This window comes from Mauremys mutica, chromosome 2 (genome assembly GCF_020497125.1).
Source record: "Mauremys mutica isolate MM-2020 ecotype Southern chromosome 2, ASM2049712v1, whole genome shotgun sequence".
In the NCBI taxonomy this organism is placed as follows: Eukaryota; Metazoa; Chordata; order Testudines; family Geoemydidae; genus Mauremys; species Mauremys mutica.
Window position 1 is genome coordinate 5,335,814 of NC_059073.1, and position 22,865 is coordinate 5,358,678.

The following is a 22,865-nucleotide window of genomic DNA, read 5'->3' on the forward strand; positions in this document are numbered from 1 at the left end:
GCAATAATATCCATCGGGTTCCTGGGCTTTATTGTATGGGCCCACCACATATTTACTGTTGGGATAGATGTAGACACCCGAGCTTATTTTACATCCGCAACAATAATTATTGCTATCCCAACAGGAGTAGAAGTATTTAGCTGGCTAGCCACCCTACACGGAGGGATGATTAAATGAGACGCTGCCATATTATGAGCACTTGGCTTTATCTTCCTATTTACTATCGGGGGTCTTACAGGCATTGTGCTAGCCAATACATCGTTAGATATTGTATTACATGATACCTACTATGTAGTAGCACACTTCCATTATGTTCTCTCTATAGGAGCTGTATTCGCTATTATAGCAGGATTCACCCATTGATTCCCGCTCTTCACTGGGTATTCATTACACCAAACTTGAGCGAAAATCCACTTCGGAGTAATATTTGCAGGCGTAAATGTTGTACCAATATAATAAAAACCAGCAGGATCTTATTAAGAGGGATAAGGCAAAGATGCCACATTTATTGTAAATACCATAACAAAACAAAAGACAATGTTTTCCTACTTGTTTCCATTACTATTTATTCCTTATACACACACACACACACATATTCATCCACACAATCATTCATTCAGGTTCTGTATAGATGTTATAGTTACCAGCCTAGATGTTGCTCATGCCAAGTTACTGGCCAGGTATCTTGGTCATGAGGATGGAGCAGAGTCTGTGTCAGATGCATCTGATGCTCCTGGAGGCTGGCGGCAGAACCATAGACTCAAAGTCCTTATTCTTTAGAGTCCAGTTTTATAGGGATTTTTCCCTATGTTAGTTCATAGGAGTTGCCTCATTCTGCTGTTGCTAAATCAATCAGCAGATGGCTGGCTCCATTCTGTCAGATGCTTGTTTTTTCCTTCCTTTGAGGTGTGGTGGGTCATCTGGTTGATCCCACTTGACACCTTCTTCAGCCAACACTGAATTCTTCAGACTGGTAACTCCCTAACCATTCAGTCACATACATTCTCTATCTTAATCACATCTATTTCACTGTTTCTTTACTTTTTGGGGTGTTACCAATTTATGTGAGACTCCCTGTCTTTTAACAATCAAAGATAAAGTGAGATGAAAACTTACAGAGGGTGGGGGTCTCTATTTATACACTATAACAGCTACTGTTTTGGCTTACTTAGAGTTAATTAATGTTTAACAAGTTTTATACAAAGTATTTCTTTGAGCAGGCTTCACACAGACACAGCTGGTGGCTTGCAGGTTAGAATCACAAATTTACTTTTAACATAAACCTTTAGTTATGAGGCATCAATTAACAATAAGTCATTTTTCATATAAACCATGTCTAATATAAACCTTCTTTAATATCCCTACATAATCCCCCTTTTGACACTACGATATACATACATTCGTTAGTGTCACTTTCTATGTAACCTGTTTAAAAGAAGGTACTGTGAGGCAACATGGGTTTGTGATTCCAATCTATTGTACATTCTTTTTATCCAAAAGCACATGCTAAACATTTTAATAATACAAATACAATTTAATACTAAGACAACTATTAAGGGATGTAGCATTACTGATAGGATGCCAGTAGTGGTTGGGGACCATCCAAAGAATATATTATACCAGTAATAAGTTATTTGTTTAGTAAAAACAGTACTGACATTGCATTTACATTTATCTACTGGGGGCTGCTAACACTCTGCCCCTTGATCTATGATCATTACAGTAGTTGTTGTCATGGTAGGGCACAGGTGATCTGTTGTAAACAAACAAAACAATTATAACCAGGTGAATATAACTAAAACCATTACAATTGACTAAAGACCAGATATAACCTAAACACAAATCCAAACAATTATAGTTATAATAATTGGGAATACAATAAAACCATAACCATTACAATAATTGGGTACATTGACACATAAGATGAGGTCTGCCATCAAACAATAAAAGTTTCTGAGGTTCTTAAGCACACACAAGAAATAAGATTTTGTAGGAGGACCACAGTTGTTATGCAAGGTTAAGCTGATTTGGACTTAAACTAACATTTATTTGCTAAAATGTTGCAGAATTCCCTATTTTTAACAGTTGTACTTAAGAGGTTTTTGGGGACCTGAAAGATGGGGCCCTGCAATTATGGGCCAAGGTCTTACAGGTTATGGGGACCCAAGAACTACCCTTTAGGACTTGGGGAAGTAGAACCAGAGTGTATAGAGAAAAGTGTGGAAAACCTAACAAAAAATAAACCTGATGCACTGGGGACCAAAGTCTTTTGGACACAAGTGGTGACTGATAAGTTGGATGGACATGGGGGAAGTAGAGAGAGGAAAAGACATTTGCTCTGTCTAGTGTAGTATTTTTTTTTTTTCTGGACCCAATGCTAGCACAGGACACCACTAGAGACAGACACAGAACATGCAACAGAGAACATGCAACACAGAACACTGAACACAGACTTTGTTGCGACACTATAACCATGGTATTTTATAACTCTTCAGCTGGTACCAGCTCTCCTGATGTTTTGCTTTTAGAGCCTGAAAGATAAAAGCTTAAAAATAAATTAGCACAGTGCTTCCACATGGCAGACCCTGCTTAGTCTCTGCCACAGTGTGTTTGGTACTCGGGGCTGCACAAATGCTAATTAAGTGGTGCAAAAAAAAAAAATATTTTATTTTAAAATCCCCAGCCACTTTGCCATGGCCTGGAGGTCTGAGGCAGATGCAGGAATTCCCAGCCACTTTGCCATGGCATTCTGGCCCTGGGAGGAGGAATCTACCCAAATATCCCCCTTCCCACTCTCCAGAGGGGTCCCAAAAACCTGACCCTTCTGGGGTCTCAAATGTTCCTTCTTCTGATGTTACAGCTGTTGTAGGATTTGAGAGTGCTGTTTTAACTCTCTGTACCCAACCTTAAGGGCATCTAACTGGGTTTGAGTACTACATACATTTTTATTTCTCTGCTTTTGCAGCAGAGGCTTGAAAATCTTGATGCAGTTTTTTGTTTTTACATTTTCCCAACAGTTGTGAACAACAACCAACCACAACAAAAAAAACCAAACTGATAAATATTAAGCACTATAACCCTTAATTCCTAAAAGAGCAGCTTACAATGGTAGTTTCACATATTTTCTTCCCATGTTTTTTTTGGGGGTCCCAAGCCTCTTTTTCCCAATGTGCCATTACTTTCCAATTTTCTACCCCTTTTTCCAATTGGGATAGTTTTTCTTTTAGAGCTATTTTCTCCTCTTTACAGGCTGCTAGGTGGAGGTAGCTGTCATTACAAGCCTTCCACAGCAGCCAGATCCCTGCAGCATCTCTTTTTACTGCATTTGGGGGTTTGCATATGAGGATATATTGGGCCAATCTATCCTCTAGGTCCAAAATGGTGCAGATATCTGCAAGGTCTTGTTCAGTCCAAGGACTGTGCCCATATCTTTGGAGAATTTGCTGAAAAGATGTTCTCTCTTTAATAAAAGGTGAGGTAGAAGCTACTTTTGACTTCATTTCTTCCTCTGGGACTGTTTTCCCTTGCCTTTTCTTAAACATTTTAAATTTTGTTCAGCGAGCAGCACTGTCTGGTCCCTGGGACCCTCTTGTTGCTCCTGATATATATATATATTTCTTTTTCTGCTACCTTCACGGAGGCCAACAGATTTAGTTAACAATTTTCCTACTACCCACCCGGGGGCCAGCAGTTTTTGTTAACAATTTTACTTTTCCTACTACCCACCCGGGGGCCAGCAGTTTTTGTTAACAATATTTTCTTTTCCTACTACCCACCCGGGGGCCAGCAGGTTTTGTTAACAATCTTTTCCTACTACCCACACGGGGGCCAGCAGGTTTTGTCAATAATTTTATGAGCTCTTTATTTTCCTGCTACCCACACGGGGGCCAGCAGTTTTGGTTAACCAAGAATAGAACCGTGCTCTGTAGAGCCGGTTGTGTGCACACAGAATGGTTTACAATAAGTGAGGCAAAAATACCAATAATCCCCCTTTCGCTATTCTCCACCAAAATGTTGTACCAATATAATAAAAACCAGCAGGATCTTATTAAGAGGGATAAGGCAAAGATGCCACATTTATTGTAAATACCATAACAAAACAAAAGACAATGTTTTCCTACTTGTTTCCATTACTATTTATTCCTTATACACACACACACACACATATTCATCCACACAATCATTCATTCAGGTTCTGTATAGATGTTATAGTTACCAGCCTAGATGTTGCTCATGCCAAGTTACTGGCCAGGTATCTTGGTCATGAGGATGGAGCCGAGTCTGTGTCAGATGCATCTGATGCTCCTGGAGGCTGGCGGCAGAACCATAGACTCAAAGTCCTTATTCTTTAGAGTCCAGTTTTATAGGGATTTTTCCCTATGTTAGTTCATAGGAGTTGCCTCATTCTGCTGTTGCTAAATCAATCAGCAGATGGCTGGCTCCATTCTGTCAGATGCTTGTTTTTCCTTCCTTTGAGGTGTGGTGGGTCATCTGGTTGATCCCACTTGACACCTTCTTCAGCCAACACTGAATTCTTCAGACTGGTAACTCCCTAACCATTCAGTCACATACATTCTCTATCTTAATCACATCTATTTCACTGTTTCTTTACTTTTTGGGGTGTTACCAATTTATGTGAGACTCCCTGTCTTTTAACAATCAAAGATAAAGTGAGATGAAAACTTACAGAGGGTGGGGGTCTCTATTTATACACTATAACAGCTACTGTTTTGGCTTACTTAGAGTTAATTAATGTTTAACAAGTTTTATACAAAGTATTTCTTTGAGCAGGCTTCACACAGACACAGCTGGTGGCTTGCAGGTTAGAATCACAAATTTACTTTTAACATAAACCTTTAGTTATGAGGCATCAATTAACAATAAGTCATTTTTCATATAAACCATGTCTAATATAAACCTTCTTTAATATCCCTACATAATCATCACCTTTTTCCCCCAACATTTCTTAGGTCTAGCCGGAATACCACGACGTTACTCTGACTATCCAGATGCATACACCCTATGAAATTCTATCTCATCCATCGGATCTCTAATCTTCCTAATAGCAGTAATTATAATAATATTCATTATTTGAGAAGCATTCTCTTCAAAACGAAAAGTAATAACAGTCAAACTCACAACTACTAATGTAGAATGATTACATGGCTGCCCACCCCCATACCACACCTACGAAGAACCAGCCCATGTTCAAACCCAAGAAAGGAGGGAATCGAACCCCCTTAAACTAGTTTCAAGCCAATCACATAACCTTTATGTTTCCTTCTTACAAGACGTTAGTAAAACACATTACTTAACCTTGTCAAGGTTAAATTATAGGTTTAAGCCCTTTACGACTTAATGGCACATCCATTTCAATTAGGATTTCAAGACGCAATATCACCCATCATAGAAGAACTCCACCACTTTCATGATCACACCCTAATAATTGTATTCTTAATTAGCACCCTGGTACTCTATATCACCAGCCGAATAATAACAACTAAACTAACATACACCAACACTATAAATGCTCAAGAAGTGGAAATAATTTGAACTGTCTTGCCAGCTATCGTCCTAATCACCATCGCACTACCATCCCTACGAGTTTTTTACCTAATAGACGAAATCAACAACCCACACCTAACTATTAAAGCCATAGGACATCAATGATATTGAACATATGAGTATACTGATTACAAAAATCTTGAATTTGACTCCTATATAATTCCAACCCAAAGCCTTCCAAATGGACATTTCCGGCTTCTAGAAGTAGACCATCGCGTGGTAATACCAATAGAATCCCCAATCCGAATGCTAATCTCAGCCGAAGACGTCTTACACTCATGAGCAATTCCATCATTAGGCATAAAAGCAGATGCAGTCCCAGGGAGATTAAACCAGTCAACCTTCATTATAGCACGCCCAGGAGTATTCTATGGACAATGTTCAGAAATCTGTGGAGCTAACCATAGCTTCATGCCAATTGTAGTAGAATCTGTACCCTTAAAACACTTCGAAAGCTGATCTTCACTAATACTCTCCTAACCACTATAGAAGCTAAACAGGATAGCGCTAGCCTTTTAAGCTAGAAAAAGAGAACTCTCCGCCCTCCTTAGTGATATGCCGCAACTAAACCCCGACCCATGATTTTTAATTCTCTCCTCCACATGATTAGCATATACCACAATCCTGCAACCAAAAATCTCATCTTATCTATCCACAAATAACCCTACCAACAAAAACAATAAAACAACTAACACAAACCCATGAACCTGACCATGAACTTAACATTCTTTGATCAATTTATAAGCCCACAAATCCTAGGAATACCGTTAATTATTTTAGCCCTACTTATACCATCAATCATTTTCCCAACCCCAAACAACCGATGACTAACCAATCGCCTGTCAACTCTACAGGTATGAACAATCAATTTATTTACAAAACAACTAATACTGCCCATTAACAAAACAGGGCACAAATGAGCTATTATCCTAACATCACTGATAGCCATACTCTTAATAACCAATCTATTAGGACTGTTACCATACACATTTACCCCTACCACCCAACTCTCCATAAACATAGGACTAGCCATCCCAATATGACTCGCGACAGTACTCACAGGTCTTCGAAATCAACTAACAACATCACTAGGACATTTATTACCAGAAGGGACTCCAGCTCTACTTATCCCAGTCCTTATTATTATCGAAACAATCAGCCTCTTTATCTGACCTTTAGCCCTAGGCGTGCGACTCACAGCTAATCTGACAGCCGGACACTTATTAATTCAACTTACTTCTACTGCAGTACTAGCCCTATTACCAACAATAACAACCCTATCTATTCTAACTGGAGCCATCCTCCTTTTACTAACAATCCTGGAGCTAGCGGTAGCTATAAATCAAGCTTACGTATTTGTCTTGCTTCTATGCCTCTACCTACAAGAAAACATCTAATGGCCCACCAAACACATGCCTACCACATAGTAGACCCAAGCCCGTGACCATTAACAGGTGCAGCAGCAGCATTACTCATAACTTCCGGCCTCGCCATATGATTTCACTATAATTCAATATTGCTAATAATCCTAGGTTTATCAATTATACTACTCACCATATTCCAATGATGACGAGATATTGTGCGAGAAGGGACCTTCCAAGGACATCACACCCCTCCAGTACAAAAAGGATTACGATACGGCATAATCCTATTCATTACATCAGAAGTATTTTTCTTCATTGGATTCTTCTGAGCTTTTTACCATTCAAGCCTGGCCCCTACACCAGACCTAGGAGGATGTTGACCCCCAACAGGAATCACACCATTAAACCCGTTTGAAGTGCCCTTACTAAACACAGCAGTCTTATTAGCCTCAGGTGTAACAATCACCTGAGCCCACCACAGCTTAATAGAAGCCAACCGAAGCCAAACCATTCAAGCTCTTAGTCTCACAATTTTATTAGGATTATACTTCACAGCATTACAAGCCATAGAATACTATGAAGCACCATTCACAATCGCTGATGGCGTATATGGTTCTACATTCTTTGTTGCAACAGGCTTCCACGGATTACACGTAATCATTGAATCTACATTCTTAATTGTATCCCTACTGCGACAAATTAAACATCATTTTACCTCCACCCACCACTTTGGATTTGAAGCAGCTGCTTGATACAGACATTTTGTAGACGTCGTATGACTCTTCTTATATGTATCAATCTATTGATGAGGCTCATACTTTTCTAGTATAATAGTACAAGTGACTTCCAATCACTAAGTTTTAGTTTAACCCTAAAGAAAAGTAATGAATCTAATAATTTCAGTCACAATACTTTACCTGGCCCTACCCACAATTTTAACATTACTAAACTACTGATTCACACTAACAAAACCAGATAATGAAAAATTATCCCCATATGAATGTGGCTTCGACCCATTAAAAACCACTCGTCCACCATTCTCAATTCGATTCTTTCTTAGTAGCAATTTTATTCCTCCTATTTGACTTAGAAATCGCATTACTACTACCTCTACCATGAGCCATTCAACTCCCACATCCAACCTACACCTTCACCTGAGCCTTCATTATTATATCATTACTAACCCTGGGCCTCCTTTACAAATGAATTCAAGGGGGGTTAGAATGGGCAGAATAGATAACTAGTCTAACACAAGACAACTAATTTCGACTTAGTTAATCGTGATTCAATTTCACGGCTATCAAATGATCACATCCATACATTTTACCTCTTTCTGCGCCTTTATCATTAGCACCCTGGGGTTTTTATTACACCAAGCCCACCTAATCCCTACCCTACTTTGTCTTGAAGGAATAATACTATCCCTATTTATAGCCCTATCAATATGGTCTATCCAACTAGAAACTTCATCATTTATACTTGCCCCTATACTAATATTAACCTTCTCAGCTTGCGAAGCTGGCATGGGCTTATCATTACTAGTGGCATCCTCACGGACTCACGGCTCAAGCCACTTACAAAACCTAAATCTACTACAATGTTAAAAATAACAATTCCAATAATTTTATTACTACCGACAATCATACTCTGTAAATCAAAACAACTTTGACCAACTGCATTAGCTCACAGCTTCTGAATCGCCCTTCTAAGTCTACAATGGTTCAAACCTTCCACAGAATTAATAATTTTCTCCAACTGCTACCTAGGAGTAGACCAAATCTCCGCCCCCTTCCTCATCCTACCATGTTGACTCACCCCAATAATAATCATAGCCGGCCAAAACAATCTAACCATAGAACCTACTCCACGAAAACGAACCTTTATCTTCATTACCATTTTACTACAAATCTCACTAATTCTAGCTTTTTCAACTACAGAACTAATCATATTCTTCATCGCATTCGAATCTACATTACTCCCCACACTAGTAATCATTACACGTTGAGGTGGCCAAATAGAACGACTAAACGCCGGAATCTACTTCCTATTTTACACTCTTATTGGGTCTCTGCCACTACTAGTAGCCCTCTTAACCACGCAAACCTACAGCGGCACCCTATCTATTTGTACACTGCAACTATCCACCTACCCTGACACAATAAACCCATGAACCCACACAATATGATGACTTGCACTATTTACTGCTTTCATAATTAAAATACCCTTATATGGATTACACCTATGACTACCTAAAGCACACGTAGAGGCCCCAATCGCAGGGTCAATAATCCTAGCAGCAGTACTACTTAAACTAGGAGGATATGGCATTATCCGCATAACAATAACACTAGCCCCACCATTAAAAATGCTCTCCTACCCATTCATAATATTAGCGCTATGGGGAGTAATCATAACCGGTTTTATCTGCCTACTCCAAACAGACCTAAAATCATTAATTGCTTACTCATCCGTGGGTCATATAGGCTTAGTTATCGCTGCAACACTAACACGAACCGAATGGGCATGCACTGGGGCTATCACACTTATAATTGACCACGGTTTAACATCATCAATACTTTTCTGCCTAGCCAACACAAACTATGAACGAACTAACAGCCGAACACTACTTTTAACTCGAAACATACAACTACTACTACCCTTAATAGGACTATGATGATTCTCAGCTAGCCTAACCAACATAGCCCTTCCACCAACCATCAATCTAATAGGAGAACTAACCATTATTGTCTCATTATTCAATTGATCAAATACTAATATTGTCTCATTATTCAATTGATCCTAATACTACCATCCTAATAATAGTAGGAACCCTACTAACCGCCGCCTATACCCTATACATACTAATCACGACACAATGAGGAGAAACTCCTTCACACACAAAAACAATTCCCCCAACCCATACACGAGAACATCTGCTCATAATACTTCACATATTACCAATAGCGCTGCTAATGGTAAAACCAGAATTAATCCAAGGCGCCTAAGCACCTTGCACCGTTAATATAGTTTCAAAACAAACATTAGACTGTGACTCTAAAAATAGGAGTTAAAATCTCCTTATAAACCGAGAGAGGTACTATACAATAAGAACTGCTAACTCCTATGTCTGAGACTAACCACCTCGGCTCCCTCACTTTTAAAGGATAGAAGCAATCCACTGGTTTTAGGAGCCAATAACCCTTGGCGCAACTCCAAGTAAAAGTAATGACTTCACTAATAATAAACTCCACCCTCCTTCTAACATTACTCATACTAACACTACCCCTAATAATACCCACGTACCCTATCAAAGAATGGTTAGTTACAAAAACAAAAACAACTGTAAAAACAGCATTCTTCACTGCCCTAATTCCATTAATCATCTTCATCCATCTAGACATCGAATCAATCATCACTAATCTCCACTGATCGAACATATTTACATTCAACATCAACATAAGCTTTAAATTCGACCAGTACTCCATTATATTCGTACCCATTGCCTTATACGTCACATGATCTATCCTAGAATTTACCCATTGATATATATCTGCGGACCCCTACATCACAAAATTCTTCAAATACCTACTAACCTTCCTAGTAGTCATAATAATTCTAGTAACAGCCAACAACATACTCCAACTCTTCATCGGCTGAGAAGGAGTAGGAATTATATCTTTCCTACTAATTGGATGATGACGAGGATGGACAGAAGCAAACTTATCAGCTCTACAAGCTATCCTTTACAACCACACAGGAGACATTGGACTAATTCTTAGCATATCTTGATTAGCAATAAACATAAATACATGAGAACTCCAACAAATCTTTGCCAACACAGACCCAATTCCACTACTCCCACTCCTTGGCCTTATTTTAGCTGCAACAGGAAAATCAGCTCAATTCGGCCTTCACCCCTGACTACCGGCAGCTATAGAAGGCCCAACCCCAGTCTCAGCATTACTACACTCCAGTACAATAGTCGTCGCCGGCATCTTCCTACTCATCCAAATCCACCCCATCCTAACTACCAGTAATTTAGCCCTCTCAATCTGTCTATGCCTAGGAGCTACCACTACCTTATTTACAGCATTCTGCACTCTCACCCAAAATGACATTAAAAAAATTATTGCCTTCTCCACATCAAGCCAACTTGGCCTTATAATAGTAACTATTGGTCTAAACCAACCACAACTAGCCTTCTTACACATTTCTATGCACACCTTCTTCAAGGCCATGTTATTCTTATGCTCCGGCTCTATCATCCACAACCTCAATGATGAACAAGACATTCGAAAAATAGGAGGACTGCACAAACCCCTACCAATCACCTCCTCATGCCTAACCATTGGCAATATAGCACTCACAGGCATACCATTCATAACTGGATTTTACTCCAAAGACACCATTATTGAAGTTATAAACACATCATACCTAAACGCCTGAGCCCTGCTCCTAACACTAATCGCAACCTCATTTACCACAATCTATAGCTTACGAATTATAACATTCGTGCAAACAGGACAACCCCGATATCCTTCCATTACACTACTAAATGAAAACAACCCCACAGTCATTAACTCAATCACTCGCCTTGCCATAGGCAGCATTATTGCCGGACTTATCATCTCACTAAACACCATACCACTAAAAACCCCACCAACAACAATACAAACATACATAAAAATTGCAGCACTCGCGATAACAGCTCTGGGCCTACTATTAGCTCTAGAATTAATTTCAATAACCGACAAAATATCTACAAAACCCTCTAATATCCACAACTTCTCCAACTCACTAGCCTACTTTAACACTCTAGTTCATCGTTTATTCCCAACAGTTAACCTAAAATTCAGCCAAAACACTGCCACCCACCTAATTGACTTATCCTGATATGAAAGTATTGGCCCCAAGGCCCTGGCCAAATCACAAATCACCCCAATTACACTAATCTCATCACAAAAAGGCCTCATCAAAATCTATATAACTTCATTTATCCTATCAATCATACTACTAATTATCATGGCCTAATCGCACGAAGCACTCCCCGGGACAGTCCACGAACCAACTCTAACACAACAAATAATGTCAACAATAACCCCCAACCAGCAACCAAAAGCAACCCACTGCCAAGACAATAAAGCCATGAAATCCCACTAAAATCTAAACGAACAGCATATAACCCACCAGCATCCACAGTATCAGCACCAATCCCTTCAATACTCCACAAATCACAGCCCATTTTTATAAAAACTACAATAATAAAAAGGTAATATAATCCATAAAATACCCCTTCCAAACTTACTCAACCCACAGGAAAAGGCTCCGCTATCAGCGCAGATGAGTACGCAAAAATAACTAATATCCCCCCTAAATAAATTAAAAACAAAACTAAAGAAACAAAAGACCCTCCTATACCAACCAACACCCCACACCCAGAAAGCGCACCAAAAATTAAACTAACCACACCATAATAAGGAGAAGGATTACAAGAAACACCCACCATTCAAAAAAACAAAACAAAACCCAAATAAAAACATAAAATACATCATAGTTCTTGCCTGGACTTTAACCAAGACCCATGATTTGAAAAACCACCGTTGTATTCAACTACAAAAACATTAATGACCACAAATCTACGAAAAACTCACCCAATAGTAAAAATTATCAACAACTCATTCATCGACCTCCCAACCCCTTCTAATATCTCCGCTTTATGAAACTTTGGATCACTATTAGGCACCTGCCTAATCCTACAGATCACTACCGGAATCTTCCTAGCAATACACTACTCACCAGACATCTCACTAGCATTCTCATCAGTAGCCCATATCACCCGAGACGTACAATACGGATGACTTATCCACAATATACATGCCAACGGGGCCTCCATCTTCTTCATATGCTGTCATAGGTCTCACCCCCATTTGGAGCTGTTGGGTTCCAATGTGGGGACCTGCACTGGTTTCCCTCTAAACTAAAATCCTAGTTTAGATCTAGTAAAAGCTGCCACCACTCAATCAGGAAATGTGGATTGAGACACAGTCCTTCCCCAAAATCCTAGGGGATTCCAAGAGCCCCAAATCCATGGAGTTCTTACACCCAGGAGAAATAAACCATTCCCCCCTGCTTCCTCCCCCCTCCCTTTTCCTAGGAGAGACACCGGGATTTAACTACAGAGAGATACCTCCCCCTCCCCTTTCCCTGAGAATCCACCCAAAGAAAGATCAACCAAGTCCTTAATAGAAAAGAATTTATTAAAGAATAAAAAGAAAAGTCACTGTCTCTGTAACCAAATTGGAACAATACAGGGTCTAAACTTATCAATCTCTGGAGAGAATCCCCCCTCCCCCTTTCTTTCTCAGTGAAAGCAAAGTAACAGCAAACAGGAATAAAGAATTTCCTTTAGCAAACACACAATTGCAAATATAGAAAGCAACTCAAAAGACTAATCCGCCTTTCTAATTAATACTCACTATTAAATAGTAGAAACTACTCCAGGAGAACTTGGAGACATGATTGTCCTCTCTTAGATCCAAAGAGAGCTCTCTAACAAAGAACACAGACAAAGGCTTCCCTCCACAGAGATTTGAAATTAATCTGTCTCTGATTGGTCCTCTGCTCAGGTGGTCATCAGGTACTGCATGTTAACCCTTTACAGGTAAAAGAGACCTTAACCCTTAACTATCTGTTTATGACATATGCATTTACCTTCACATTGGTCGAGGACTTTACTATGGCTCATACTTATACAAAGAAACCTGAAGAATCCTGTGGCACCTTATAGACTAACAGACGTTTTGCAGCATGAGCTTTTGTGGGTGAATACCCACTTCTTCAGATGCAAGAAGTGCATCTGAAGAAGTGGGTATTCACCCACGAAAGCTCATGCTTCAAAACGTCTGTTAGTCTATAAGGTGCCACAGGATTCTTTGCTGCTTCTACAGAACCAGACTAACACGGTTACCCCTCTGATAAAAGAAACCTGAAACACAGGAATCATCCTACTATTCCTAACTATAGCCACTGCATTCGTAGGCTACGTCCTACCATGAGGCCAAATATAATTCTGGGGCGCCACTGTCATCACCAATCTACTCTCAGCCACCCCCTACATTGGCAATACCCTTGTACAATGAATTTGAGGAGGGTTCTCAGTAGACAATGCCACCCTAACTCGATTCTTCACCTTTCATTTTCTACTCCCCTTCGCCATTGCCGGTTTAGCAGCTGTACATTTACTCTTCCTCCACGAAACCGGATCCAATAACCCAACAAGATTAAACTCGAACTCTGACAAAATCCCCTTCCACCCCTTCTTCTCATACAAAGACTTACTAGGCCTCATCTTAATGCTCACCCTTCTACTAATCCTAGCATTATTCTCCCCAAACCTTCTAGGCGACCCAGACAACTTCACACCAGCTAACCCCCTATCCACTCCCCCCCACATCAAACCAGAATGATACTTCCTCTTCGCCTACGCAATCCTTCGATCCATCCCAAACAAACTAGGAGGCGTACTTGCCCTTCTAGCCTCTATCCTTGTACTATTTATAGTGCCAACCTTACACACATCAAAACAACGTACAGCTTCATTCCGACCACTGACCCAAGCCCTATTCTGATGCTTAACAGCTGACCTACTAGTACTTACATGAATCGGAGGACAACCGGTCAAAGACCCGTTTATCACTATCGGCCAAGCAGCCTCTATCCTATACTTCACAATCCTTCTAACACTTATACCCCTCATAGGACTAATTGAAAACAAAATACTAAACCAAAAATACTCTAGTAGCTTAATCTACAAAGCATTGGTCTTGTAAACCAAAGACTGAAGACTACAATCTTCCTAAAGTAATCAAAAGAGAAGGATCCAAGCCTTCATCCCCGGTCCCCAAAACCGGAATCTTTATTAAACTACCTTTTGGCAACGCCAAAAGTTGCCCATTTTATTCTCCCGTGCCCCGCAGAGAGATGTCTATTATTACCCTGCTATGTATTATCGTGCATTCATTTTTTTCCCCCTAGCATATCACTAGTAATATTACTGCTTGATCTCTTTAAGGACTTAACAAGTTTGACTAATACATAATATTCTACTTAAGACATGGATATTATTTAGGTGTTGTTAAGTTAATGGTTTAAGGACATAAGCTTATATAATTGTTTTACACCATGAATCTGGTCCAGTATTTGGTTATTTTTTAATCTAGCTAATCATGAGAAATAAGCAACCCTTGTTAGTAAGATACAATATTACCAGTTTCAGGCCCATTTAATGATGGCGTACATAACTGATCTATTCTGGCCTCTGGTTGTTTTTTCAGGCACATAACATTATTAAAGTTCATTCGTTTCTCTTTAAAAGGCCTCTGGTTAATGTGTTCTATACATTGGATTTATAACCTGGCATACCGTGTTCTTAAATGCATATAGTAGTTCTCTTTTTCTCTTTCTGTTCTCAGGCCCACATAACTGATACCTGCCAACTTAATGAAACTGGACTTACGTTCAAACTGATTGGTCTAGCAAAATTGATATGGTATTATTAAGTTAATGCTTGTAAGACATATATTTTTACAAAAACTCACGACAGTAATCTCAAACCATTCGTTAACTAGATACATTTTATTTTAGCTAAACCCCCCTACCCCCGTCAAAACTAACACCTAGCCCGAATAGCCACTTCTCGTCAAACCCCTAAATCCGAGAGCAACTAAACTGACACAAATGCTAGCTATAAGGTACTGTTGCAAAACAAGATACCTACTAAACTAAACAATTCTAATAAAAACCACTATATATATATATATATATATATAACATAGTTATTGTAGCTTATTGCAAAGCATGGCACTGAAGTTGCCAAGATGGGTAATCAACATACCCCCAAAACACAAAGATTTGGTCCTAGCCTTACTGTTATTTCTTGCTAAACTTACACATGCAAGTCTCAGCACACCAGTGAAAATGCCCTAACAGTCATATCAGACAAAAGGAGCAGGTATCAGGCACACCATGACAGCCCAAAACACCTAGCTTTGCCACACCCCCAAGGGTATCTCAGCAGTGATAAAAATTAAGCAATAAGCATAAGCTTGACTTAGTTACAGCAAACAGAGTTGGTCAATCTTGTGCCAGCCACCGCGGTTATACAAGAAACTCAAATTAACAGAAAATCGGCGTAAAATGTGACTAAAATTATAATCTAAAAAATTAAGGTAAACCCTCCACTCAACTGTCATACGTAAAAGTATACATTACCCCAGTATGAAAATAACCTTAATGCAATAGAATCATTTGAACCCACGATCGCTAAGACACAAACTGGGATTAGATACCCCACTATGCTTGGCCCTAAATTTAGATATTTAATGCACAAAAATATCCGCCAGAGAACTACGAGCAAAACGCTTAAAACTCTAAGGACCTGGCGGTACCTCAAACCCCCCTAGAGGAGCCTGTTCTATAATCGATAATCCACGATCCACCTCACCGTCTTTTGCCAATCCCGCCTATATACCACCGTCACCAGCTTACCCCATGAGGGTCATAAAAGTAAGCAAAATAACTAAAAACAGTTAACAAGTCGGGTCAAGGTGTAGCTAATTTAGATGGGAGATGCCGAGAAGGAACTTGAGAAAATTCCAAAGTTGTCAACGTATTTTGTGCTGCAATCCAACGTACAGGTACAGGCACATGAAACGGACAGTGCTAGCAGCGACTAATCGTATCCAGAAGTATCCAGAAGTGCTTCAAGTGAGGTCGAAGGTGAAGCCAGTTGTTCTACCAAACAAACTGTGACAGATATTCCAGCTGCTGCCGGGAAAGAAGTATCTGAATCTGAACCACTGACTGATGATCCAGGAGATTGGCCGTCTATAATATCAGATAGGCAAGTATGTGACATTGTTGCACGTGACCAGGGCCACCCAGAGGATTCCGGGGGCCCGGGGTCTTGGGCGGCGGGGGCCCCCCACTTCGGTGGTAAGTCGGCGGCGGGGCGGTCCTTCCGTTCTGGGACCCGCCGCCGAAGTGCCCCAAAGACCCACGGCAGGGACCCCCCGCCGCCGAATTACCGCCGAAGCGAGACCTGCCGCCGAAGTGCAGCCCCCACCGCGGGTCTTCGGGGCACTTCGGCGGCGGGTCCCAGAACGGAAGGACCCCCCCACCCCCCAGCTGAATTACCGCCGAAGACCCGGCTGCACTCCGGCGGCAGGTCCCGCTTCGGCGGTAATTCGGCGGCGGGGGGGTTCTTCTGTCCCGGAGAGGAAGGACCCCCCGCCAGCGAAGACCGGGAGCGAAGAAGCTCTGGGGGCCCGGACCCCGCCAGAGTTTTCTGGGGCCCCCGGAGCGAGTGAAGGACCCCACTCCAGGGGCCCCGAAAAACTCTCGAGGGGGCCCCTGGTGGGCCCGGGGCAAATTGCCCCACTTGCCCCCGCCCCCGGGCGGCCCTGCCAGCTGCCAAGGAGGCACGCTGCCAAAGGGCTTCCCTAAAGCAGCCACCCCCAAAGGCCCGGGCTGCGCTTTGCGGCTTTCCTTTCGCCCAGCCTCCCGCTCCCGGCGGCGGAGCCGAAGCGGCTGGCAGGGAGCGTTAGCGCAGACAGGCCTCGGGGCGCCTGCCGCCGCTTCGGCCACCTGCCCTCCCAGCCACGCCTGCTGCCAACGGGGCAAGACGTCCGGCTGGTTTCAAAGAAGAAAACCCAACCCCGCGCCATGGGTCCGGGTGCCCAAAGGCCAAGCCCTCCCCCTCGGGCGCGGTGGGCGAGGCGGCTACGGCCTGGGAGACCTTAGCGGAAGCAAGCCAGGGCGAGGCGTCAAAAGCGTGTGTCCGAGGGAGAGCTGCAGCCGGGCAGCGTGAGGGAGCGTCAAAAGCCTACAGCACCCAGTATTCCCAGGAGGTCTCCCATCCAAGTACTAACCAGGCCCGCCCCTGCTTAGCTTCTGAGATCAGACGAGATCGGGCGTGTTCAGGGTGGTATGGCCGTAGACGTTGCTGCCTCCCGCTTTGCCTGCCTTTAAAGAAGCTGGCCGACGAGCCCTGCTTCTTCACCAATATCCAGGCACGGCCCCTCCGGCACGGCCCCACCCCACCCCAGCCAGCACAGCCACGCGCCACCAGCCTCACACCCAGGGCCGTAGCAACAAAGGACGTGGCCCCCTCCGAACAGATGTCCGGGGCCCCTTACAATGCAGACACTGCAATGCGCTATTTATTTTAGACAATATACAGGCTTCATATTATGTAGACGTAGGCCTACAGTCTACATGTATTCCGTATTTACGCAAAGCGCTTCTTTCCAGCCTTCTTCTCCGCAAATTGGTTAATCAATGCGTCATAGTCCAGACATCTGGCAAGCTTGTTCTCCACTGAGATAACTGCAAGCGCAGAAAGGCTGTCATCTGTCATGGTTGAGCACAGGATATTCTCGATCACTTTCACTCTGCTGAAGCTCCTTTCAGCACCGGCGACAGTAACTGGTGTGGTCAGAAGAATTCTGATGCAAATGCAAAGATTCGGATATATCTCCTGAAGGCTGTTCTTGTATATGTACGGTAAAAAATTGTTTGCCGTGACAAGTCCTCTCTCTTTCTCGATGACATAAATAAAATGATTCAATTCCATTATGAGCTCGTTGGCATCAATGTCTCCCATTTTTCTTTCAAAATTTTTGCTGTGATTCTCCAGTTCATTTTCTCTGTGACACTGCTTCAGGCTGTTAGCGTTGTACAGAAATCCAAACAACTTATACCACTCCACGAGTTGGTCAAATCGCGACGAAACAGAAGATATGGCCTGATCGGTGAGAACAAGAAAGAACTGCGATTTGAATTTTTCTTCGGCAGAAAGACGACCTGAATCATCAGCACATTCGTAATCACACATTCTCTTCTTACGTCGCACCCTGGTTTCTGGAAACACCTGCTCAATACCCATATGCTCTGCTATTTCACGTGCATTTGTGACCACAGAGTTATATCCTGCCTGCAGTACGTCAATTGACACATCTGGTGACTGAATTAACTTGCTGGTTTTATTGACGTGAAATAGTATACCGTGCCACGTGTACACAGTCAGAACAAAAGGCCACGTAGTAACATGGTCTAAAAGCGCACCGGCTTCTGTTGCTGTATTGCCATCTTTCTTTTCGAGCGCATATTCTCGCAAAGATGACAAAGTATTGCACAATTCTTCAAGGTGATAACGCAATGGCTTCACATCATCAATTCTCGACTCCCAACGAGTGTCCGATAACCCTTTAACAGATATTGGCATATGTTCTTGAAGTATATCCCAATGTGAAGGTGATGAAGAAAAGATAACGTATATTCTGTTAATCAGACCGAAAAAGTCAACGGCATATTTCGATGACTTTGCCGCGTCTGAGATCACAAGATTCCAAGTGTGAGCTCCACATGGTACATACAAGGCACCGTCATTTATTTCTAGCATGCGGGCTTGAACTCCTTTATTCTTTCCTCTCGTATTTGCGCCATTATCATAAGCTTGGCCTCTCATGTCAGCAATGTCTATTCCTAAGTTGTTTGCCTTTTCAAGAAACGCTTCCAATAAGCCCTCACCAGTTGTATCATGAACATTAAGAAAACCAACAAACGCTTCACAAATATTGACACCATCTTCACCGTTGCATTCAACAAAGTGTAACACCACAGACATCTGTTCTTCATGTCTGCGGCTGGTGGGTCGGGGCGGGATAGGGTGACCAGATCACCCAGGTCAAATATCGGGACGCGGGGGGGGCGGGGCGGGGGCAGAGGGGGAAAAAATGGCGGCAGAGCAAAAAAAAAAAAAAATCCCCCACCCCCGATTCCTCGTCCCTCCGCAAGCGCTGGAGGGAGGCCCGGGAGACTCAGGGGAGCACGGGGCCGGGGTGAGTGTGAGTCCAGCCTGGCCCCGAGCAGGCAGGACTCAGGCGCGGTATCTGGAGGGAGAGTATGGGGTGGCCTGCGGGGCCAGGGAGCGGCTGTTTTCCCCACCTGGGCAGCAGGACTTGGGAGCAGCCGCTGCTGCAGCTCCCACTGCTGCGGGAGGAGGAAGCGGCCGCTGGCCAAGCTCGGCAGCTGCGGCTCTGGCGCCCACGAACCCCCGAGCCCGGGCCTGCTGCGGGGACCCAGTGCGCACGCTGCGCATACCCAGCCCCTGGCCACTCGCGGCTGGGCTGGCTGCCCAGCTGGTGCAATCCTGCGGGCGGCCTCGCAGTGGGGGCAGCAGGCCCCAGCCCCCCGCATCCCGCTCGGGTCCTGCAGGGGAACGAACGGGGCTGGGCTGCCGCTGCCTCCGCCGCGGGATTGCACCAGCTGGGCAGCCAGCCCAGACGCGACTGGCCAGGGGCTGAGCGCAGTGTGCGCGCTGCCCCGCAGCAGGCCCGGGCTCGGGGGTTCGGGCCTGGGCACCAAAGCCGCAGCCGCCGAGCGCCACGTGCTTGGCCACTTCCTCCCCCCGCAGCAGTGGGAGCTGCAGCAGCAGCGGCTGCTCCCGAGTCCCCTGCCCAGGTGGGGAGAACAGCCGCCACCTAGCCCCACGGGCCGCCCCCCTACTCTCCCTCCAGGTACCGCGCCCGAGTCCTGCCTGCTCGGGGCCAGGCCAGACTCACACTCACCCCGGCCCCGCGCTCCCCTGAGTCTCCTGGGCACGGCGTGCTTGGAAAGAGGCGGGGATTGGGGGAGGGAGACAATGGGGCAGTGAGGGGGCGGAGTCGGGGCGGGGAAGGGCGCGAGCCCTTCGGGCTCCGGAGCCTTTGCTTGTTTGTCCAGTGTCCCGACCTAACGTTGGCCGGGACGCGGGACAAACAAGCAAATATCGGGACAGTCCCGATAAAATCGGGACGTCTGGTCACCCTAGGGCGGGAGTGTTGGTGGGGGGGGGGGCAGGGGTGTGAGGCTGGTGGCGCGTGGCTGTGCTGGCTGGGGCGAGGCTGGGCCGTGCCGGAGGGGCCGGGACTGGATATGGGTGGAGAAGCAGGGCTCGTCGGCCGGCCTTGTTTAAAGGCAGGCAAAGCGACAGACAGCAACGTCTACGGCCATACCACCCTGAACACGCCCGATCTCGTCTGATCTCGGAAGCTAAGCAGGGGCGGGCCTGGTTAGTACTTGGATGGGAGACCTCCTGGGAATACTGGGTGCTGTAGGCTTTTGACGCTCCCTCACGCTGCCCGGCTGCAGCTCTCCCTCGGCCACACGCTTTTGACGCCTCGCCCTGGCTTGCTTCCGCTAAGGTCTCCCAGGCCGTAGCCGCCTCACCCACCGCGCCCGAGGCGGAGGGCTTGGCCTTTGGGCACCCGGACCCAGGGCGCGGGGTCGGGTTTTCTTCTTTGAAACCAGCCGGACGTCTTGCCCCATTGGCAGCAGGCGTGGCTGGGAGGGCAGGTGGCCGAAGCGGCGGCAGGCGCCCCGAGGCCCGTCTGCGCTAACGCTCCCTGCCAGCCGCTTCGGCTCCGCCGCCGGGAGCGGGAGGCTGGGCGAAAGGAAAGCCGCAAAGCGCAGCCCGGGCCTTTGGGGGTGGCTGCTTTAGGGAAGCCCTTTGGCAGCGTGCCTCCTTGGCAGCTGGCAGGGCCGCCCGGAAGGGCGGGGGGCAAGTGGGGCAATTTGCCCCGGGCCCAGCAGGGGCCCCCTCGAGAGTTTTTCGGGGCCCATGGAGCAGGGTCCTTCACTCGCTCCGGGGGCCCCAGAAAACTCTGGCGGGGCCCGGGCCCCCGGAGCTTCTTCGCTCCCGGTCTTCGCTGGCGGGGGGTCCTTCCTCTCCGGGACAGAAGGATCCCCCCGCCGCCGAATTACCGCCGAAGCGGGACCCGCCGCCGGAGTGCAGCCGGGTCTTCGGCGGTAATTCGGTGGGGGGGTCCTTCCGTTCCGGGACCCGCCGCCGAAGTGCCCCGAAGACCCACGGTGTTTAGTGAAATCTCTGTATTAACTATCTCTATAAATCTTTATGACGTTGCATTGTGTTATTTTGAATTAAGTATCTTTCTGTATTAAGTATCTTTATGACATTGCATCTTGCATGATGTTATTTTGTATTTCATATGACTTGGCATTGGGCCTCTCTATTTTCATACAACTTTGTATTAGATCCCTTTATAGAAAATTGGTAGAAAACTTTGTATCAAATGTTATAGCCCCTAAGGATGATATAGTTAAAGTAAAAGAAGCATGTGCCTTTTTGCTAGAAGTAGAATAAGATCTTCCCCCCACTCTGTAATCAATTGCCCTATTGATTGAATGAGGTGTGACTGAGGGTATGGCTACACTTACGGTTTGCAGCGCTGGTAGTTTGCAGCGCTGGTCATCCAGCTGTGCAGGGCCAGCGCTGCAGTGTGGCCACACTGACAGCTACCAGCGCTGCAGTGTGGCCACATTGGCAGCATTTCCAGCGCTGTACTGAGAGGTGCATTGTGGGCAGCTATCCCACAGAGCACCTCATCCCGTTTTGGCGCCGTTTTGGCGCTCAGTATTGTGGGAAGGGGAAGGAAGTGTGTGGGTCATTCCGCTTCCTGTTCCAACGCCCCGTGGTGCATCGCTTCACTTCCCAGCAATCTCAGTTTCGCCGTCCACGTTTCTTGCCATTGTGAGTTCAGCACGCTGTGAAATGGAGCCTGAGCTGCTGAGGAATTTGCTGCTGACTGTCGCCAGCACATCACGTTTGGCAGTTGAGCTACTCCTTCAGCTCCAAAGTGACAGTGAGGATTCCGATGATGATATGGATTTTCCTAAAGCGGGTGACATGAAATTGCTTGTGGCGGTAACGGAAATGCTCAGCACCGTGGAACGCCGCTTTTGGGCTCGTGAGACAAGCAGTGAGTGGTGGGATCACATTGTCATGGAAGTCTGGGATGACGAGCAGTGGCTGCAGAACTTTCGTATGAGAAAAGTCACTTTCATGGGACTGTGTGCTGAGCTCGCCCCCACCCTGCG

General features: G+C 44.7%; 2 non-coding genes and 6 pseudogenes across 2 annotated transcripts; 7 read left to right on the forward strand and 1 right to left on the reverse strand.

Moving 5' to 3' along the window:
• LOC123362834 lies at positions 1–5,290 on the forward strand (annotated as a pseudogene).
• A 68-nt stretch (positions 5,291–5,358) lies between these two features.
• Positions 5,359–6,043, forward strand: LOC123362833 (annotated as a pseudogene).
• Positions 6,044–6,234: 191 nt separating this feature from the next.
• Positions 6,235–7,427, forward strand: LOC123362831 (annotated as a pseudogene).
• A 1,099-nt stretch (positions 7,428–8,526) lies between these two features.
• LOC123365189 lies at positions 8,527–9,934 on the forward strand (annotated as a pseudogene).
• A 105-nt stretch (positions 9,935–10,039) lies between these two features.
• On the forward strand, positions 10,040–11,973 carry LOC123362823 (annotated as a pseudogene).
• A 22-nt stretch (positions 11,974–11,995) lies between these two features.
• LOC123362835 lies at positions 11,996–14,823 on the forward strand (annotated as a pseudogene).
• Positions 14,824–17,808: 2,985 nt separating this feature from the next.
• LOC123365497 lies at positions 17,809–17,927 on the reverse strand. Its single transcript, XR_006577631.1, has one exon. It is a non-coding gene; the product is annotated as a 5S ribosomal RNA (ribosomal RNA).
• Positions 17,928–20,969: 3,042 nt separating this feature from the next.
• LOC123365451 lies at positions 20,970–21,088 on the forward strand. Its single transcript, XR_006577590.1, has one exon. It is a non-coding gene; the product is annotated as a 5S ribosomal RNA (ribosomal RNA).
• Positions 21,089–22,865: the final 1,777 nt, after the last annotated feature.